Raw genomic sequence first — 11,788 nt, 5'->3', positions numbered from 1 at the left:
ATAGCATGCTCTTCAACTTAATTGCTTCCCTACACTAGAAATGCAACATATATGCCTAATAATAGTATACAAATATATTTCATATACAACCATATTAGCTTAATTAATTTGTGCCTAAATACTAGTGCCATCAGTTGGACATCCTATGCCGATGTCGATGATAATAGCCTACCTCTGCACCAATGACTACCTCCTCTGCATCCCTACACCAACACCATACCCGCTGACAAGCATGCATGAGGACTTCAGCAGCCCTAGGGGCGTTTATGGTCATTAGACATAGGTCAGTACTGTTTAAGTGCAATTAAGCGTCATTATTCACACGTAGGTATTGATTAAGTGCAATTATGGCTTAATACTATGATTTGTTTCTTAGTGATTAGGATAATTAAAGTCCTAAATAGGTATATATAAGATCTAACATTTGCTATTAGAGCCATCTTATACTAATCTAGGAACCCTAATATCTGATTAAGTTTTACTTAGACTCTAATAGATTAGGTATATTAATAGTTTTTAAAAGCATTTGAAATTTTTATGGAAAATCATCATACCCTGGGATCATATATGTTGTCATGAAAATATGGAGATTTTCTAATAAAGTTTTTATATTATTACATTTGTCTATGCTAATTCCACAAAATAAAGGAAATATTCTACAACACCAAAACATGTTGTCGTGCAAGTTTGTACAATTTACTAACCAAGTTTTGATATTATTACAATTCTTCTTCGGTAATTCCATAAAATAATTTGAATAATATATAAATTTAGCAATGACATTCAATATAATGCCACAACATATTTTGCTACCATAAGCATTCACCCCAAATATATTAGATTACTTTAATAAAGTGCAACTCTACACTGTTCACAAATAAACACATCTCTCACAAAGTTTTAGTGACCGTGAGAGATGTATCCATTTTTGAACCATGTATAGTACCAATTTGTTAAAATTATTTGAAAGCTTTATGCAAAGATCATACACCAAAATCGTGGTCATGAAAGTTTGTAGAATTTCCTATGGTAATTCAAAAAAGTAATTGAAACAATATCTAAATTTACCCCGAAAATTATACAAACCAACATGGAAACATAATTCGGCCCATAAGAATGGCCCAAAAAATTCATACCATTTTGACAAGTCATGACGTATCCATTCATGAACTATGCATGGACGTCAAATCGGCGTTCCTCAACGGCGACCTCAAGGAGGAGGTGTATGTCGCTCAACTGCCTGACTTCATCGACAAGCTCTGGCCCGACAAGGTGCTGCGCCTCCACAAGGTGCTCTACAGACATCGACAAGCCCCCTGTGCTCTGGTGTAGTGAGAACGAGCACACTTGTACACCTGCGGGAAGGCTTAGAAGCGGCTGATCGTCGGTGTTTATGTCAGCGATCTCATCATCATGGGCGCCGACGACGCAGAGCTCCATGCGTTCAAGGAGAACATGAAGGAGTGATTCCTGCTGAGCAACCTGAGCGCACTCTCGTACTACCTCGCCATCGATGTGTGCGAGGAGCGATCGGGGATCACCATCTCCCAGGAAGGCTATGCGCGCAAGCTGCTAGAAAGGGCCGGTGATAAGGAACCTCTTTGAGGGTGGCCCAATCTTCACGATAGTAGGTCGAAGAATCGAAGATAACTTGTTTCGAACAGCGGGATAACTAGCTTTATACTTGTCTAAGGTCGGATGCCACCAAGTGACAGGGAGAGAGGCACCAAAACCGTGAAGATTTTGACTCGACCACAATGTGGAACTAATCTACACAAAACAGTGCAGCCATACTGACAAACTGTAGAGCACGAACTAGCATATCCCAAAGAAATATCTTCACAAGTCCAAGAAGAACAAGGAACAACAAAGGTATAAAACTGCAGTATTGGGGTTTTGTTGGGTGATGGTATGGATTATGGACTCATGGCACACAGTAAAAATATATGTTGCTATCTGCTACTGAACATTTATGTATTTTAGGGAGTATTGTGGATTGGAACTTGCTTGTCCTCTGTAATTTCAGCTCGCTTAAGATAGTTTACGCCGTAACATTGCATATTGAATTCATGAATCCGCTGTGGAGACGTGCGTTCTCGGTGGGTTGAGTGGACCTACTTAGTTGTGAGCTGAGTACAAGGATGCTTTCTTAGCAAATGCCTTTTTTTTAACGAACCTTTAATTGTGAAGTACCGCTTTATCTATAAAGAAGAAGATTCGGACTGGGCTAGGAATAACTAAGACAACTGTTGCAAACTAGACATGTGGTATTGTTTGGAAATGCTTATAATTGTAGGCATGATAAATCCAACTCTAGGTCACCATTTTCATGAAGTGTGTGCACGAGAGACGTCGTACATCTGTGTATTGGCGAGTGGCAACCCATAACAATCATGCATACTCCCTCCGTTAAGAAATCAGTGTTGCTATGGAATTCGTGCCCATCAATATTTCTTTAGTTCGACTAAATTTCTAAAAAATATTGGAGGAATTTTACAATGGTTAGAAAAAATATAAATCATTTATGGGATATAAGATCGGACGGTGCAAATATTAGAGGTATCAATGTGAAAATACTCGGTACTACCAAAATGGTAAGGATGGTACCAAAATAGGGTGGACCACTACCAAAATACGTGGGCTGGCTGCAAAATCTTCGTTTTATCAGTAGTACAAAAAAGTTTTTACTCACAGTAAAAAATGGTCTTCAGAACCAGATTAAAAAACCGCTACTATGCCATCGATTATAAAAAGAAGTGACCGTCCCTAGAAATTGATTTTCAAGGACAGTTTTCTTAAGATAACTGTTCTTAAAAATCTTTTTTCAGGATAAGTTAACCATTCCTAAAAATAATTTTCAGATTTTTTTAAATCATTTAGAAGCCTTAAAAATAACAAAAAATTTAGTGTGGCAGAAGCGCGAAGGACTAACCAGCCACTCAAAGAATTTAATAATTCTCGCTATTTCTAGTAGAGTGATGCCGCTGGGATCCAAACCCACCACCTCTCACCTTGAATGTTCTATCCCCTACCACCACACCACACAATCACTTATGACTAGCTTTATGACGCTATCTATTTGTACTGATATGTATGAACCTTGTAATCAATATTTGACTTATAAACAATCTTAAGTGAAAAAAAAATTTAACTATAAAGTTTTAGATCTCGTCGAGCAATACAACTTTGATATAGAACATGTCTCCATCCAAGGTCATTTAAATTTTTTTTCAAAATATGACAACTTAATATATATTTGGGCCCATAAACAATGTCGAATAAAATTTCATCAACTATAAAGTTTTAAATCTCGTTGAGCTCTATAATTTTGATATAAATTTTATCTTCATCCAACTTAATTTGAAAAAGTTATGAATTTATTTGTGCTCAGACTATTTTTTAGAGTGGTTGACATAGTCAACTGCCTTTAAAAATTGATTTCTAGGGCTAGTAGACTTAAGTCAACCATCCCTAGGAATCACCTATTTTCATAGGCCGTTGACATAAGCAACTATACCTGAAATCATATTTTTAGGATTTTTGAAACTATATCTATTTCTAGTGACGAATTACTTAATAGAACCGTCCCTATAAATGTATTTCTCGGGGCGGTTTCTAAGCTACGGTGCTCCTGGAACTAGTTACAAACGGTTTGCTAAGTAAACCATCCTTGCAAGAAATAGGAGGCGTCCTAAAAAAATCTTTTTTGTACTAGTGTATTTTTTTCGGTTAACTGTACATCTGTAATTTCCATATGTTCTTGGAAGGGCAATCTCCAATTGTCCAAAAAAAATGTCCTACTATCTATGGAACCCGCTCGGAGCTCTCAGACTGCTTTTCCAGCCTCAGCCATGGTCGTCAGCCCCTCCAGCCACTCGGCTGCCCGCATCTGCTGCAGCGATGCACGCCTCGCGCTCCCCAGTATCAGAGGCAGCGGCTTGACGAGGTGGACATCACCTCAGCACCAGAGGCAGAGGCAGCCACCCTGCGCTCGCTCGATGAGGTCGACATCCCCTCAGGTGAAACTCAAAGCTTCTGATCCCAAATGTTCGACAACAAACAGAACATAGCTGGAATTGGGAAGTAGGCAACCACCAGTTAAATAGACTGTTTCCAATGAAGTCTATAGTAGCTGTGGTCACAAATATTAGTACATAGTTTCATTGCTACGCGGCCAAACATACTTGTTGTCTAGATGAGGCTCCTCTAACTTCGGCTACTATCTGACTTTGTTTCACTAATATGTGGGTCTGATTGAAACTGACTCACTCGTCGGTGACTCAAAGTCAGGTGAGCCAACCTGATTCTACGTACAACTCTGGTCCTCTAATAGTTGGTTGAATGACGAGGCCAATTGCTGTGATGAAAGTGTGAGTGGGAGAAAAATAGGAGACATGTGCATCGTTAATTTTTTTTTGCTATTTTTTTAGCCAAGATATGCGATTTCGGGAAAATGGATTTGTTGGGGGTGGCTCGTTTTTCAGCCGCCCCTGCAAATGTCAGCCACCCTTACAAATCGATTTGTAGGGGCGGCTTGGGAACCGCCCCTACAAATCAGTGATTTGTAGAGACCCATGCGTGAGCTGCCCCTACAAATCCTGTGTGTGTAGTAGTGATTGAAGACTTCAATCGCCCACGTATTTTTCTTAAACTATTCGTCATGCTCGCGTAGCCGCATACCAAGTCCACACGATAGTCTTATTGCACGCTCGTTTGTTACCAAAGTTTGTAGCAAAAGAAGTCCATTAGCCATTCAACAAAAAACTAAATAAAATATGAATTAATATCGTAAATATTTATAGTCATTCATGCAACGTAAGCCCAGTCTCAATGAGAGTTCAAAGGAGTTTCATTCTCATTTATTGCTTTAACACATCACCAAATTTGATGAGTTGGCAGGTTAACAGTGAAGAGAGAGATACAGAGAGTTTCAAAGAGATGAAAGTCATCGTCACAGTTACCAACACAAAAACTAACGTGGTAGTGTTGGTAACTGTGTGATGAAACTCCCCATTTAGACTAGCCTAAGAGAGAGATTAAGAAGCCAACATGCAAGGAAATAAGGTATATTAATGAGAGAAAAGGAAAGTTCAATCATAGCTAAATAAAAGATGAAGCAATCAGGTGAATGGGCCTGTGGTCCAGTGTTAGGAATGTATAACACCCTAAAATCTGCATAATTTTAAAATAGGAGAAAATGATTGAATTATGCATTTTGTGACCATTTAAATTTAGAAAAATAATAACTTTGTTAAAGTTAAAATTAAATATAAGGTATACATACATGTTTGTGCATTCATGCCGATGCATATTTATTTTGTGATGCTTGGGTTTGATTAAAATTGCAAAAGAATTTGAGTTTAATTTGAATTTGGGTTTGTAAATGAAATTTGAAAAAAAAAGAAATTCTCCCTCTTCCCTCTCTGTTCACCCGCGCGGCCCAATTCTCCCGCAGCGGCCCAGCAGTAGCCTTCATCATGCGGTCTGCTCCCTCGCTTCGGCCCAACATCGCCCGCACCGCCTTGTTTCGCTGACTGGTGGGGTCCATGCGTCAATCATCGTCTTCCCCGTGCGTGACCGCCCCGGACTCTGTCGCGCCTCCTCTGACTCCGCTGCCGCTGAGTCCGTGTTTGCCGCCGCCACGTCTCCTCCCTTGCCATACCACCCAAGCCACTCGCCCTCGTAAATAGCAGCCGCCGATCGAGCCGCCTCTGCCCATCCCGTTCTAAGCCGCAGCCGCCTCACCAAGTCAACACAACGCCGCCAAACCCTAGTCGCTGATGAGCTGCCCACGTCACCAAGCACAACGCCACCTCCGTTCGCTCCGCGTCTCGGTAAGATGCTTGGTTGGATTCGCCGTTTGCTTCTCTATCTTCCGGTGCCTTTCTCGTGCAATACCGAAGCCCGTAGGCCATGATCCATGTGCGTGCTCGCCGCCGGCAATGGCGCCACCGTGGAACTCACCGCCAACACGCCGGCAACTCTTTTTGCTAGATTGTGCCCGTCATCATTTTAAGAAGGTGAATTTCAACAAGCTATTGCGTTACAATCTTGAGCATAACTGTGTGGTTAGTGCGTAGGCTTTGTATTCTCACCTTAGTAGTCTTGGTTTTCTCTATTTTGTTAATGTTTGTTGTTTTCAGGGACATCATATGTCAGAAATCCTTGAGGAGCTTGCGTCCGAAGAGGTTATCAAGCAGGACGAGGCTATTGAGGTCCTTTGGAAAGGGCTGGATAGGGTTGATGATGAAAAGAAATGGCTTGCTGTAGAAGTGACTGACCTTCAGGTTGTCCGTCAGACTGTTGAGGATTTGAAGATCTAGGTGGGGGCTTTGGAGAAGGATGTTGCTGGCTGGAAGGCCGCTGAGGAACTTGCCCTTGCCCGATTGTAGAAAGCGATCGATTCGAATGAGGGCCTACGAAAAGAGATTGATGCAGAGAAATCTTTAGGCCAAGCGCTGAGTGCGCAAGTTGATCTACTACAGAAGCGTTTAGAAGAGGCGTGGGTTTCTGGTGTCTCGGCCGCTAAGCTGTATCGGGCAGCTCTGGGTGGTTTTTGTGGTGCAACTTCACCTTTGCCAGTTGACGCCTCCGCCTATGGCATACTTGCCTGGTTCAAGGAAAATGTTGCTAAATTGCCGGAGTATGTTGGAGGCGCTATGGATTTTGGTGCGCTTTTGTGTGCCATAAATCTCTACAAGACCCTTGGGAAGCTAGGTTGCACACATTTTGTTGGGCTCAAAGGGCGGAGGGAGTTTGAAGGGCCTTGGGAACTTGGTGAAACTTCGGGGGAAGTTACCAAGTCAGTCAAAAATTTTATGAAGTACTTTTGGTTCAAATTTGGCCACGCTGATGCCCGCTCCCTGCGGAGGCTCACCGCATTGCGGTTAGTATCTTATCTATATGTGTATCCGTCATGTTTTTTCTGTCTTTTTGTTGTTCTCTTTTTGTCTTTTGTTCTTATTGATTTTTCTTGTGCTTGTCTAGGATTTCCAGAAGGCTTGGGATCAACATGCCACTAAGGAGGTACAGACATCGAAGACCGGCTAGACAACGAGCCAGAAGCCTTCTGCTATTGCTACTGACGCCCAAAAGCCCCGGGAAGCTGCCTCCATACCTATGGCACTGGAGGTGTAATTTCTAGGGTTTTTAGATATCACTTTAAGCTTAGTGGATGGAGGTCTTCGCATGCTGCCTTGCATACTTGTAAGCTTAATGTAAATTTGATCTGCGCAGGTTACCGCTCAGGGGCCTGCGCAAGACGTTGTTCCTTTAACTATGATGCAAGATGGTATTTATGTCAGCGGAGAGTTGTGGGAGTATTAGCATGACACTTTTCCCCGTCCTTTAGTTCGTGATATGTTTGTTTCATGGTGCGTGATATAGACGATGAAAGTGCGGAATTTACTCGGTCATTAGCTTGGCGAGGGCCTTGGACACCGGTTTAGCTTTAAACCTGCGCCAGATTGTTTGGTTTGCCTTCACGCCTTTGTAATGTTGCTTTGGAAAGCTTCAATGTTTTTTGCATTTGGGTTGTTACTGTCTTCGGACTCTTTCTTTTTTGCAAGGCTGTGTCTGTGTTTGTGTTATTTGTGCTTGTAATGCACTCTATTGTAATAAGTTTGCTTTCTTTAAATAAAGTTAGTTTGAAATAATTGGCTGGGTACTTGTTTCATTAAAGAATCTGGTTGCAATTGCCACCTATGCCGAAGGGCTATAGCGGACAAAACTTATTTTCTTGCTCTTGCCTCCGCTTCTTTCTTCTCTGGTCGATGTTGAGTACGAGTCTGCACATCGTAGCAGAGAAGCTGAGGTGCTCGTATTTGATCTTGCTGATGTTGCGAAGGCTTTGGCACAATTTGAGCATTCATCGGAGGCGCTAATCTTTATTCTTGATGCTTCTCCAGAGGCCACAGAGCAATTTGAGCAAGCAATGGTGGTCGTAGAAATATTTCTTGAACATTTTATCCGCTTGCGCTTGGATTTTTTTGTTTTTGCCTTCAGCTATGCTGGAGCAGCTACGCTCCCATCGAACATAGTTGATGCTTGGTTGCGCCAGATGGTGTCTTCGGTTGCTGGGGATGTTACGAGTATTCGTATGATACCCTCCCGCAACCTCTGACACTAACTGCTTGCTGCCGAACTATGGTCATACAATGCACCACGGAGGCTATATGACACCAAGTGGAAGATGTGTACAACCTCAACGTGGCCTTCGCTGGGCTACGCGAGCTGCTGGATTTACGAGTCTTCGCACGGTACCTTCTGGTCTCTCTTTTCTAAGGAAACCCCGGCTTCCAATTTTCTCTTGCTTTGCTCTATAGTACACTGGCTCTTTGTTGGTTTGGCTTCCCCGTAGCGCTCTTCTAGAGGTAGGGGTATGAAAATGCACTGACTAGGGCTAGTGCTGGGGTAAGGCGCTGGATTTTATAGTCTACTACTTGTACAATTTAATAAATCTTGGTGGTTGGCTGATGTTTATTGCTTAGATACGTTTTGAAATCGTAATAAGACCGACGGATTTCTTTGTACCTGATGTATCTTTGGTTTGTATTGTTGTTGTACTTTAGCTATAAATCCCTGTTAGTCATTTGGTTCCTGATAAGGGTAGGTCTTCACCATGTGTTTTCTTGCCCGATGCCTACGGCGATGGTAGGTGTTTTTCAGGTTTTTTGGCCTTTTTGGCCATTTTGATCAATCCTTGATGCCTGAATGTGGACAGGGCTTTGTCAAGGTTGCAGGCTGATTTAGCCATGGAGGTCGTTCCTGCTTTTGAGCGTTTGGCTAAAGCAAAGGAAGGTCCTCTTTGTTGTGTTATCGAATGTTGTGGCTCCGTTGCTAGCCACTTTCGACCTTCACTTTTCATGGTATTCTTGGCGGAATTCCTCTTTATATTTTCAGAGGTTTTTACATGGGTCCTGCCTCGATAAAAACCTCACCTCCATTTGCAGCCCCCTTTATGAGGAAAAGAGTACAGGCCCTTTTGCATGAAATGTAAAGAAAATATGAAAAATGGGAGAGATGCGGAGACCTTCGCTTATAGTTCCGTGGAGGCCGCCTTTTTACATTTTTAGATGTAGAACCTACGCAAACTGTTGATATTCCATGTATGAGTGGTTGTTTTACCTTCACTGTCTGTCAAGAAGAACAACCCTGGTCTCCCAGCGGCCTTCGCCATGTATGGACCTTCCCATTTTGGAGCTTTCCCGCATTGGCCGCATTGGAAATATGAGCTGCAACAACATCCACCACACATCAATCTATTGTTTCAAATAAATGTGTATTAAAAATCAATAGAGGTGCCATGAAAAGGAACAAACTATGAATATGGATGACTAAACATGTGGTTATCACAACTAGATAAAGAGTACAAAGTATCTATTGTTTCTATTGTGTTAGAAAAGGAACAAAGTATAAAATGTGTAATTTAATATAAGTAAACTTTATTAGTTTGAGGTATTAAACAATGACTAATGCCGATGTCTTAACCTTCTAATTTGTTATATATCCACCCGGTTCAATTCAACACGCCCATATATTAGACAAAGTCAGCCATAATTGAAAACAAAACAAAGGACGAAAAAGAAACACACAACCGTAGAATGAAATTATCATTACATTATTATCAAGTTAATGTTACATTATTACCAGTGCTAGACACGCATAAATCTAGATTCAAATAAAACTTAATTGTATGAATTAATTACTATTAGTTAATATATGCTGAATAAATAGGGTTTTTATTGTTTAAGTATCTCAATGTTAGCCCGTGCGGGAGCACGGGTTGATGGACTAGTATATTTAAAGATGTACCAAAAATATAGGTATTCTAGAAAATACCTAGAAATCAATGTAGACCCACCCATGACTCTCATAATAATAATGAGATAAAGCTGTGGATGGGTGTAGAACAATGACATAATCTAAGGTCAGTTGTGGTGGGCGACGATAGTGGCGCCACTGTTGCCCATTGGAGGTGGTAGCAGCGGGGGCACTCGAACATCCATGATGGTCCATGGTTGGCCGGATTCAAGGAAGCCTACACGATTGGGAACAAGATAAGAGTGTCAATGTGGGACCCACCCTCTCGATGGGGATGGAGGGCATGTATCTAGACGGTCCACAGTTATCAGTAAATGCAGCGGTCCAAGCCGGCATGTGCATATGAATTAGGGCCTTTTTAATATAGGAGCTAATGTGGGACCCTCCATCAGAAAGTTTCCTGTAGCAGTGTATCTAGCTAAAAATAGTCAAAATTAGCTATAATGCATCAAATAGGAGGGCTATTAGGTGAGCTATTTTTTTAGCCATTCTTTAACTAGTTGTTGTCAACCACAGCTAATTTGGGCTAATTTTTTTAGCCACAAATAGTAACTAGGCATGTGTATCAAATAGGCCGTTAGTCCCTTAGTTTCGCCATCCCAGTCATCAAATGGGGCTATCATCGACCAACCATTAAAGCAAGCGTTCCTATTTGCTGCCAAAGGACTTCCCATCAGTGTTCTTTTCAATGTCCTTCCAAGGACGTTGAAATTTCTTCTACCTATGTCACAACAAATAAATTGCCGATGGAAAGCAACAGTCTAACGATTATTGGGGTCCTTCATTACTATATGCTTGTGTGATATCCATTACTACCATACCATGGACGGACGACGGCAGAGGAGACTTGCCAGGTCAGCTCAATAATGCATATGCCGTCTTCCTCATAGAAAGGTCAGGTTTTCTCTGGAGGCTGGACTCCTCCACATGTTAAGTTGCTTGATGGTGATGGCACTACTACAACGCAGGGATATAGTAACACCAACTTGTGTTACTATTGGTTAGAAAAAGTGTTACTAGTTCTCTTAGTAACATATTATTTTTTGTGTTCCAATTGGCCATGTTACTATAGATTGATTTATTGTAACACATTTACTTGTCTATAGGAACATTTGTCTAGTGTTACAATGATTTTTTTTGTAACATTTTTTTTCTCCAGTAACACTTCACCATTATGGTAGAATGGATAGTTTGTAACACATTTACTTATCTATCGGAACATTTGCCTGGTGTTGTAGTAACAATTTTCCCCTGATGCAACGACCTAAAATTGTTGTAATAGGCAAAAAAGTGTTGCAATAAACAAAATCGCAACACAAAAATTTGGTTGGGATGCGTTGCCACTGATGTCATAGCAAAAGGTTTGCGCAACACTTCATTTTAGTGTTGCAATAGACCCTCCATTGCCACGACAAATATTTGGTTGCTACAGGTGGCCTCTCTTTTGCCACACTATATCTGTGGTCGCTATAGGTGGAACCTTCCATTGCCATGAAAATATTTTAGTTGCTAGAGGTGGAACCCTCTATTGCCACAAAAATATTTTGGTTGCTAGATGTGATCTCTCTATTGCCACACTAACCATTGTGGTTGCTATAGATAGAACCCTCTTTTTCCACGAAAAAGATGACCTCTCTATTGCCATGCTTACTATTTTTATTGCTATAGACCCTATTGCCACTGATTATTTCGTTGGTTTCATAACTTTCGGCACACCATTTGTTTGTTACTATAACATAATAGCTAGCCAAATAATTATGCTGATAGTCGATATTGCAATGCTTTGTTTAGTAGCATTAAACAATATTTGCACGTCATTAATTTTTAGAACAATAATATATGATTAATAAAACATTTAGAGAGCCATTAATCCAAAATAGACAACCATTCATTAAATAGACAAACCATCATAACAGTATGTGAACTTCATGAAATCTCAAAATTTGCAACATTACAACATTTTCTA

The sequence above is a fragment of the Miscanthus floridulus genome, chromosome 9 (genome assembly GCF_019320115.1).
Source record: "Miscanthus floridulus cultivar M001 chromosome 9, ASM1932011v1, whole genome shotgun sequence".
NCBI classification, from domain to species: Eukaryota; Viridiplantae; Streptophyta; class Magnoliopsida; order Poales; family Poaceae; genus Miscanthus; species Miscanthus floridulus.
This window is presented reverse-complemented; position numbering follows the sequence as displayed.